Source organism: Suricata suricatta, chromosome 13 (genome assembly GCF_006229205.1).
Source record: "Suricata suricatta isolate VVHF042 chromosome 13, meerkat_22Aug2017_6uvM2_HiC, whole genome shotgun sequence".
NCBI classification, from domain to species: Eukaryota; Metazoa; Chordata; class Mammalia; order Carnivora; family Herpestidae; genus Suricata; species Suricata suricatta.
The window spans coordinates 68,824,558-68,833,631 of record NC_043712.1 but is presented as its reverse complement, the minus strand read 5'-3'; the positions used below and the strand labels follow the sequence as shown (position 1 = coordinate 68,833,631).

Below are 9,074 nucleotides of genomic sequence, written 5' to 3'. Positions count from 1 at the left end.
GTCTCCCTGTGTGCTTCCAGATTTCAAGGTGGTGCGTGTACACGGCGGAGCATGTATACAGTCACTCAGTCCTTCAATTTGCTTCCTCCCCTGATCCTCCATCTACCCTGGTCTGATACTTGCATAAAATACAATGCAAATGAATCACTGACAAAATGACACACAAAGCAAAAACAAACAAAACACAAACCTCCGAATTTAATGATTAGATTCAATTACTCTGTAAAATTGCAAGAGACGTTTCTATCCATCCTCGATTTTTATATTTGTTGCAGATGGTGATGAAAATGTGCGAACAAGTACTGGTCCCCGGACCCCACTTTGAGTAGCACTGGCTAAGACCAGGCCAACAGTATATTCTGGCTCTCAGTAATTATTTCAGGGGTGTTCTTATGAGCTGAGCTAGTCCCATTCACCTGAATGTGGGGACTTAATTGAGAACCCTGGGACAACAAGTCTCTGCTTTTCCTGGCTGGATGCCATGTTGGGACCCCAGGAGAAGGGGCTTGAGAATGAGTCCACACTGAGAAAGCAGAACCAAGGGGCAGTGAGTCAGAAGCCGGGTCTGCTCTTGCATTGCAGAGGAGTACACGCCAGTAAGTTAAAATTAAGCAAGCTGAATTCATCTGGTTTTCTATCATCTGTAAGGGAGCCTTATGTGATAGTGATGAATTTGCATAGTTCCTCATGAATTCTCAACAGCTTCTCTTTTGGCAGTCCTCTTCCCAAAACAGAGATATCTGGGGATGCCATTTTTCTGGTTATGAAGTTTCCCGCTGCCTTAGCTTCCCACTGCGCTCAGCACAAAGGGCAAGCTCCTTAAACTGTCATTCAAAGGCTTTCAGAGCAATTCCCCCTCTACTTTTTCAGCCCAATTTTTTGCTACTCTCATCCTCAGGCACATACTGTGTTTTAGTGTGACCAGACATGTATTTTTATATGCACTGTATAGGTTTGCTCATGTTTCCTCTGGCTGGATTGCATTGACTCTTCCCACACCCTTTTCTGACTTTCTAAGAATAGACCTTCAGAACATAAGGTGTTCATTATCCTTAAATATTAAACATTATGCATCACCACCATGCCTGCTGGTTCAAGGTCTAATTTTGCATGTGTTGTCAGGAGGACAAATTGATGCACCCAGTTACTTGATAAAAGTTGCATTCAAACCCCAGAGATCTCTTTCATAAGGAATATAATATGGTTTTACTCCCCAAATCTCAGAGACATGCTTATACAAAATATGACTTTAAGTTGCTATAAAAATGAATCAGCCAGAAATGGAAATATACATCACACCAAAACATGTAATGTTCATAGCAGATTTATCCAATATAGCCAAAAAGTAGAAACAATCCAAAGATTTAACAGATCAATCTATAAATAAAACATGGTGTATCTGTACAGTAGAATATGATTTTCCATAAAAAAGGTGTGTTACATGGTCCATCATGGACACATTTTACATGTTACCACATGGGTGATACATGTAACCATGTGGATGAAGCTTAAAACATTTTGCAAGAAGCCAGATACAAAAGGCTACATGTTGCATGATTCCATGCATATGAAATGTCCAGAACTGACAAATCCATAGACATAGTAGATTAGTGGTAGCCTAGGGTGGGGGCAGGAAGAATGAGAAGATAGAAGGATGCATGAAGCCAACTGGGAAAAGCTTCTTTTTTGAATAATGAAAATGTTATTAAGTTGACTGTGGTGACTGAATGCACAACATTGTGATTACACTAAAAGCCACTGAACTGTATACTTTTCATGGGTGAATTGTAGGGTGTGTGGATTAAGTCTCAATAAAGTGGTCTAAAAAAAAGCTTATGGGAGTTTTACTCATACTTGCCAAAACTGGGAAGCTGCCAAGATGTCCTCCAATAGGTGAATGGATAAATCAACTCTGGTTTATCCAGATAATGGATATTTCCCAACGCTTAAAAGGCATGAGCCATTAAGTACAAAAAGACATGGAGGATCCTTAAATGCATATTACTAAGTGGAAGAAGCCAATCTGAAAAGGGCACATGCTGTATAATCATACTATATGACATTCTGAAAAAGAAACAACTCTCAAGACAGTAAGAGATCAATGGTTGCCAGGGATGGTGGGGCAAGATCGGATGGATAGGCAGAGCACAGAAGATTTTAGGGCAGTGAAAGTACTCTGTATGACACTACACTGGAGGACATATGTCATCATACATGTTCAACGCCATAGAATGTACGACACCAAGAGTGAACTCTAACGTAAACTATGACTTTGGGTGATGATGATACGTCAAGGGTAAGTCCACTGATTGTGATAACTGCCCCATGCTGGTTCTGGGTGCTGGTTGTGGGAGGAGGCTGTGTGTGTGGTAGGGAGGCAGAGGGCATACGGGATCTTTCTGCCCAATTTTGCTGTTTACATAAAACTTTCCTAAAAAATCATATCTCTGGAAAGAAAATGAGGAGGAGGAGGAGGAGGAAGGAGAAAGGAGAGGAAGAGGAAGAAGTTCTGAATACCTCACAAGGCTCAGCTCAGCGGGCACCTTTTATAAACATTTCTCTGACCTTCTCTCTTCTCCTTCCTGGGAGGAGATTTAATTACTCCTTTATCTGTGTTTTCATTACGTTCTTAATTCCTACTTCCTTTATTTTTAGACCACTTTTCGTAGCCATTTGTAGGTCTCTCTAAGCTATGACTTGTCCAGGGGTTGAGGCAATACCGTATTTTGTTGATATTTCTACTGGAAATAGCGCAGAGTTCAATAAAAGTTTGCGTGTGAATGAACGAGAGGCAACTTACAGCCAGCTGGTATTTTAAATGCAGTTTAAATGGATTTTGACCGAGACTCTGTTCTTCATGCTTTTTGGAATCCTGAAAACAGCTGTCCCCATGTGGCTCATCCCAGGGTCAGTGATGAGGATGGGGACTGTCCCTAGAAAATGAAAACATATGAAAATCTTTAATGACTTCTCTAGACTTATCCAGATGGACTCTCGTCAAATACAAACATATTACTCTCAGAGCTTTTGGAAATACTCCTTTTTGGAGACAACATAACCAAGTGCAGTATAAATCCAGGACCAGACTTCTATGTGGTGACAGGTCATTGGGAAAATGTCACAGAGCCATGAGAACACCTCACTCTACCAAAAGCCATCTCTGCCACCTCTGGATGGCTGCCTGACATGCTCCTGTGAGAGTTTTATATTAAGGTTTAGGGGTTAGATGTATGTAAATGGTGTGAGGTACGGGCATTTAAAAGTGTATTATTTATTTATGCATTCCTGAGAGTCACACATAATATAGTTCTGGAAACCAGGTTTGCAGAGGGCACTAGAAGAAACCTATAAAGACATCGGTGCCAAGAGTGAAAAGGAAATGTACTTAAGGGGTGACAGAATAACAACAAGAACTTTCCTTCACAAACTTGTGAATTTAGTGGACAAAGCGAATATTTGTAGCCACACAACTGCTTTTATTGTAGGGCTAGGGTGACTCTTTAAGAATTCACTTATTGTTTAAAAGAGAGGTGTTGAGAACATTGTAGATTTCATTGTCAGGGCTCTGCTACTTCCTAGCTAGATGATCTAGAGAAGTCACTTACCCTCTCTGAGCTTCAGTTTTGATAAAATGGGCAAATGATACCTGTCCTGCTTACATCATCAGTGATTGTGAGGTGGCTGCAAGTAAAATGCTTAGATATTGGCAGGTCATTTGTATTTGATGTTGGCTGTGAACTTCCCCTACTAAATATCAGTGGAGGTTATTTTTGGTGCTACAAAAAAAGAAGTGTACCTTTAATCTTTTGTTCCATTAAATTTTGAAGGAGCTTCTACCAGGTTCTGAAAAAAGTTTTAACTCAAGAGTCACAAATGGCTGTCTAGCCAATATACGCATTTGTAAAAGAGAAAACCCATTGATCATCTTTTCAAAGAATCATTAATTTTTGAGGCACCTTGGGGGCTCAGCTGGTTAATCCTCTGACTCGGTTTCAGCTCAGGTAATGATCTCACGGTTCATGGGTTCAGGCCCCACATCAGGGTCTGTGCTGTCAATGCAGCTCCCACTTCAGATTCTCTTTCTCCCTCTTTCTTTGACCCTCCTCAATTGGACTACCTTTAACTCAATAAATAAAAACTTAAAAAATAGAATTATAATTTGTATGAGGAAATGGGAGAGGTTAGACATGCAGAGCGTCCTTTCTAAGGAGCATGATGTGTTTGAGCATTTAGGACCGTCTATTCCAGAACCCACCTGGCATCCACACATGCACACATGCAGCAGGCGTGCGCCTGTCCTGTGTGCATGTGTAACTCTTGGCCCATGCAGGGCTTTCCCAGAAGCAGCACCGTCAAGTCCTTAAGGACAGACACCAGGTGCTTGTGTCTCCTAGTTTCTGACAGTAAATATTCCTTAAATGAAAACTTGACTGAGTCTGCATGTCAAGGTGAGGAGAAAGTGGTGCCTCTTGACAGAGCTTATCCTGAAGGCAGGTTACCTATTCCTGCATAACTGAAAGGAGACTTAGCTGGGCAGTGTGAAGGCTGTCCTCCCCTCTCACAGATGACCAAGAAGGGCATCACAGTTTAAGAAACATAAAAGATTAGGAGGCAGTTCAGAGGACAGCTGGGACTTCTCAAACCTTTTTCTGGGCAAGGCACTCTTAAGAAAAGACTAGATTTACAGAGCCCACATGGGTAATTCGCAGAAGCAGCTCCAGACAAGGTTGTCCCCTAAGCGACACTCCTAGGTTCTGCCCTGCCACCAGAGGACTCAGGGGATCAAGGGCTTAGCGCCTAGTAACCTATCCTGGCTTGCGGGGAGTGTTATGAACTAAGTGTGTTCCTCCCACTTGTAGGGAAAGGACATACCTCTCTGTGTAACTGGGTCTCAACCAATACCGAGTCTGCCAATGTCTTGATTTTGGACTTCCCAGCCTCTAGAACTGTGAGAAATGCATGTGTTTTGTTACCACTCTGGTATTTCTGGTATAGCACCCCAACTTACTGAGAAGGGATTTGTATACCTATTAGGGAATTTATATAGAGAACAGAGACTGTTTTTTAGGTGGGGTAAGAAGAAGTAGGGTCAAAGTTTTATGAAATATTGAAATAAAAGGAAAAAATACTTTATTTTTCAATTTGAAATCACTAGATTTGTTTGTCAAAAGATGTGTGTGTGTGTGTGTGTGTGTGTGTGTGTGTAGCATGTCCTCAAAATTTTGATGCAGTTTAAGCCTCACTAACTTCAGAAAAGTAAGTGCTCAAGATTACTGGAAGGTTTAATTATTTACATTTATTCCATACTGATTATAGTTTGGGGAATATTGAATAATGAATTACTGATTTTAGTGGAGTTGGCCTCTCAGAAAATGGTAAAGGCTGAGTAAACCATAATACTCAGATGTGGTATGCAACATGTGTAAAACTGAGCAAGTGTGAAAAAGTTTAAGGTCTATATCTGTATACATGGAAGGCCTCCTGTCCTTTCCATGAGGTTCCAGTTCCATGATTTCTGAGGATGTCAGCTATGAGACACCATCCCCCTCCAAAAATGGAGGCCTCAGAACAGTCAGAACTAGAGGCCCTTAGATCCCTCACTCTGCCCATCCCTGAGTGTGGAGCCATGAGGGAGCTGGGCAATGGGTGTTGCCCAGTGGTGGCCCTGTGCGATGTCAAGAGTCAGAACTTCTCTCTCCTGATTTTGTGAAAGACCTGTGACATCAAGGATACTCAGGACTCCTCCCTGAGGAATCGAAGTAACCACTGACTTCTGTGCTTCACAGAGGTGGTTTGAGCATCACATGACATCATGTAAATGAAATACTTTAATACTAACAGGTTTCACATCATTGACCATTTCACCTCATCTATGGTTATTGTGGCATTCAGACTCTACTATCCCAAGGGTGTTTCATAAAGGGACTCCTATATAATACTTATGTTTCTACCTTCACTACATATAACCCACTCTCCTGGTTTCCCGGGTCAGAAATGCAGTCAGAGAGAAGAGGAAGAGCTAAGGAAATGGGTATCTAATTGAAGGAGGCGACTACCCTTTCCCTTCTCTCCTGATCCCATCTACACATGATGTATGCAATTGTATGGATTCAATGTAACCTGCCAGTCATGGGAGGGAGTAGCCAGACAAATGGGTATGTGAGTGAGGGCCTTGGAGTGAAGGCTCCTGAGTATGTTATGGTGTCATAAATGTGGGGCTTTGTGAAGGGGCTGCAGGCTTCTCCCTTGGCAGGTCAGCAGGTTCTCCTTTCCTTGTTCTCTGGCCCTGGCTGCAGCTTTGTACTTCCTATCTCCTGCAGCCCCCTAGGTCAGCATTGATGTATCCATTCACATTCATCAACTATTATGTCAGACTCCTTCTGTGAGGTGTATAGTAACACCACTGCTGAGATCAATTGGCTGCTGTACACGAAGGCACTGGAAGATGCTACTCCCTTGGCTTCCACAGCTCCTGTAACTGACTCATCATTCACTTTGTCCCCTGCCTTCTGAGCAGTCTGTCCAGAAGACCTAATATCAGCTTCTCTGCCTGAGTCTCCCCCACCACCTGCCTCCACCTTCCTACCTAACTCAATGACCCCTTTGGCTGACTTTCTTCCACCCTCACCACCGGCTCACTCTTTGCCACCAGAGCCTTTTCTCCCCTTGGTATCTGACTTACCTGATGACCATTTCCCACCCAAACCCCTTGCCTCCCCCCATCTCCCACCATTTAATGCTCAGACAGCGGACCCTGTTGTTCAACCAGAAGCCAATTTGTCTCTAAATACCATCTTCTCTCTTGACTCCACCATTTCCCAAGATGTCAACCCCTTATCAGAGTTGTCCCAGTCAATGAATCCCACCAAGATCTGTGCTTGTCCTCATGCGCCACCAACCCTGTCTGTTTCACCATCACCAGACTGCACTTGAACTGTGACTCAGTCTAAATCCAAGACATCTTCTCTTCTACCTTGGCTCAATCTGATTTCAGCCAAAAGTTTCTTGCCCTCCACTCTTCTGAGGCTACTTCCAGGGGAGACCCTGAGGCAAACCTTGGAAGAACCTGGCAACCTCTCTTTCCTGAGTCCTGAAGTCCTGGCACTTCTGGAGAAACAAGTCTAAAAGAGGGGCGATTTCCTGATATGGAAGGGAAAGAAGAAGGATTCTTTTCCAAAACAACTAGAGCCAGACTGCACACTAAATTCTTTGGGAAAAATGTCAGAGTCAATTCCTGATAAGCATGACTCGGCAGCCTCCCTTTCTTTCTGGAACAGCAAAGACAAATCAAAGGAGCTACATGTGCATCCACAGCCCCTGTATCCTACAATCTTGGCAGAGGGCCATTTATAGCAAACACCTATCCAGCTCTTCTGGGGTCTCCCAACCCTGCATAGTGAGTCCTTGCCCTCTGCTGCCCATTTCTCAGATAATTGTCCCTCAATCTTTATTTTCAATAGAATCTCTACCTCTACAGACCAAGAATCCCCTGTCCTGCCCCATCCACTTCCTCTAGCCTTCCCTGAGATCCAGCCTCAACCCCTGCCTCAAGCCCAGCCACAACCCCAGCCCCAACCCTAGCCCCTACCTCTCCCTCAAATGCAGCCTGAGGCCTACCTTCAATCTCCAATCCCAATCCTGCCATCTCATCCTCTACCCTGGATTAAGATCTGTGGAGTGTGTTTTCATAGACCCCAGAATGAATCAGAGTCTCTCATCTCCTCTGAAAGTCACCACCTAGAATTGAACGTGTTGCAGAAGCAACAGGAATGTTTGTGGGGTTTACCCAGTGTGGTTCAAAGATCCCATGAGGACTTTTGTCTTTTGGCTCCTAACCGGTCTAACTACCCAGCTCCTAGGCCCATGGTGCAGTCTTTATCCTTCCTGGATTCATAAGACTCTAGAGCATCACCTGTGAAAGAGGCTCATCCAACTGCTGGGGAGCCTTTCCCACAGGATCCATGAGTCTGTATCACTGATGATGTCTCCAAGGAATTTTTCAGAAAGACTCTCATGGACTCCCACAGTCAGAGTAGCAAAACTCTAAATGTTGGGTTGAGCCAAGTACAAGCTTCCATGAGAGGGACTCAGAAAGGCTTCAGCCAAAGGAGGCCATTGGGAAGGATCTGGGAAACAACCCAGAGAGAGGATGGGCCAAAAGAGCATCTGTTTAGTGACTCAGAGAGCTCTTCAGATAAGGATATGGGGTAGGATGTGGAATAAGCATGTAAAAGTCTACAGGAGAAAAATTCAAGGGCATCTGTGGAGAGTCTAGGTCAGAGACAACTTGAAAATCTCTTGAAAATACATCTGAGCAAGTCTGATGAGATCAATGAGGGTTGGCTCTCTGGGTCTGTGCATATAGTTCATGGCATAATATGAAGGAGACATTGCTTCCCTATGAGAAATCCCACGCTCATATACAACAGAGTTCTGCCACCATCAGTGGGTGGGGACTACTGCCTGAATACTTCACGAGAGCTTTCCTTCATTGAATCTACTACACAACAGAGGCTGGAATCCATATTAAACGACTTCATAGGAGGATGATACAAGCCTTCCTCCCCAAGGTCCTTGAATCCATAGAGAGGCCCCACCCCAGTCCTTATCCCATTCAAAATTTCCCTCTTCAACCAACTGGGTTTCTAAGGCCAAATCTAAATCTGAGGTTTTCGAGTCCCATACAGGAAGTTCTAAATCGCTCCAGTGAGACAAAGCAGGAACAGCAAATTCAGCCCCCATCCTGGATCATCATCTCCGTGTCACTCCAACTGTGGGGAAGGAAGGACAGGGTATCCCAGCAATATCACCTGCTCATATCAACCATGAGTTGGCAGAGGATATTCTGAAAATTAAGGATGGCAGACAGACGCTTCAACCTATCAGACACAGCACCATACACAAAGTGAGTCCGAGACTGACTGTCCTAGCCAATAGACAGTTCTCAAAGCAGCCAGCAAGGCAAGCTAGTGCCAGACATGAGCCAAAGTAAAAGGCCATAAATCCCAGTGACAAGTAAAAAAAAACATGGCAAAACGATGATGAATCCAGAACCCGCTCCTGTGCCCAAACTG

General features: G+C 43.8%; 1 long non-coding RNA gene across 1 annotated transcript in view; it reads right to left on the bottom strand.

The window, feature by feature from the left end:
• LOC115276528 overlaps positions 1 to 3,617 on the bottom strand; it is a 49,348-nt gene extending 45,731 nt beyond the window's left edge. Inside the window, exons 1-2 of the long non-coding RNA XR_003901980.1 lie at positions 3,606 to 3,617; positions 2,801 to 2,933 (exon numbers count right to left, since the gene is read on the bottom strand). This is a non-coding gene — a long non-coding RNA (uncharacterized LOC115276528). The remainder of the gene's footprint in view (positions 1 to 2,800; positions 2,934 to 3,605) is intronic.
• Between the last annotated feature and the right edge of the window lie 5,457 nt (positions 3,618 to 9,074).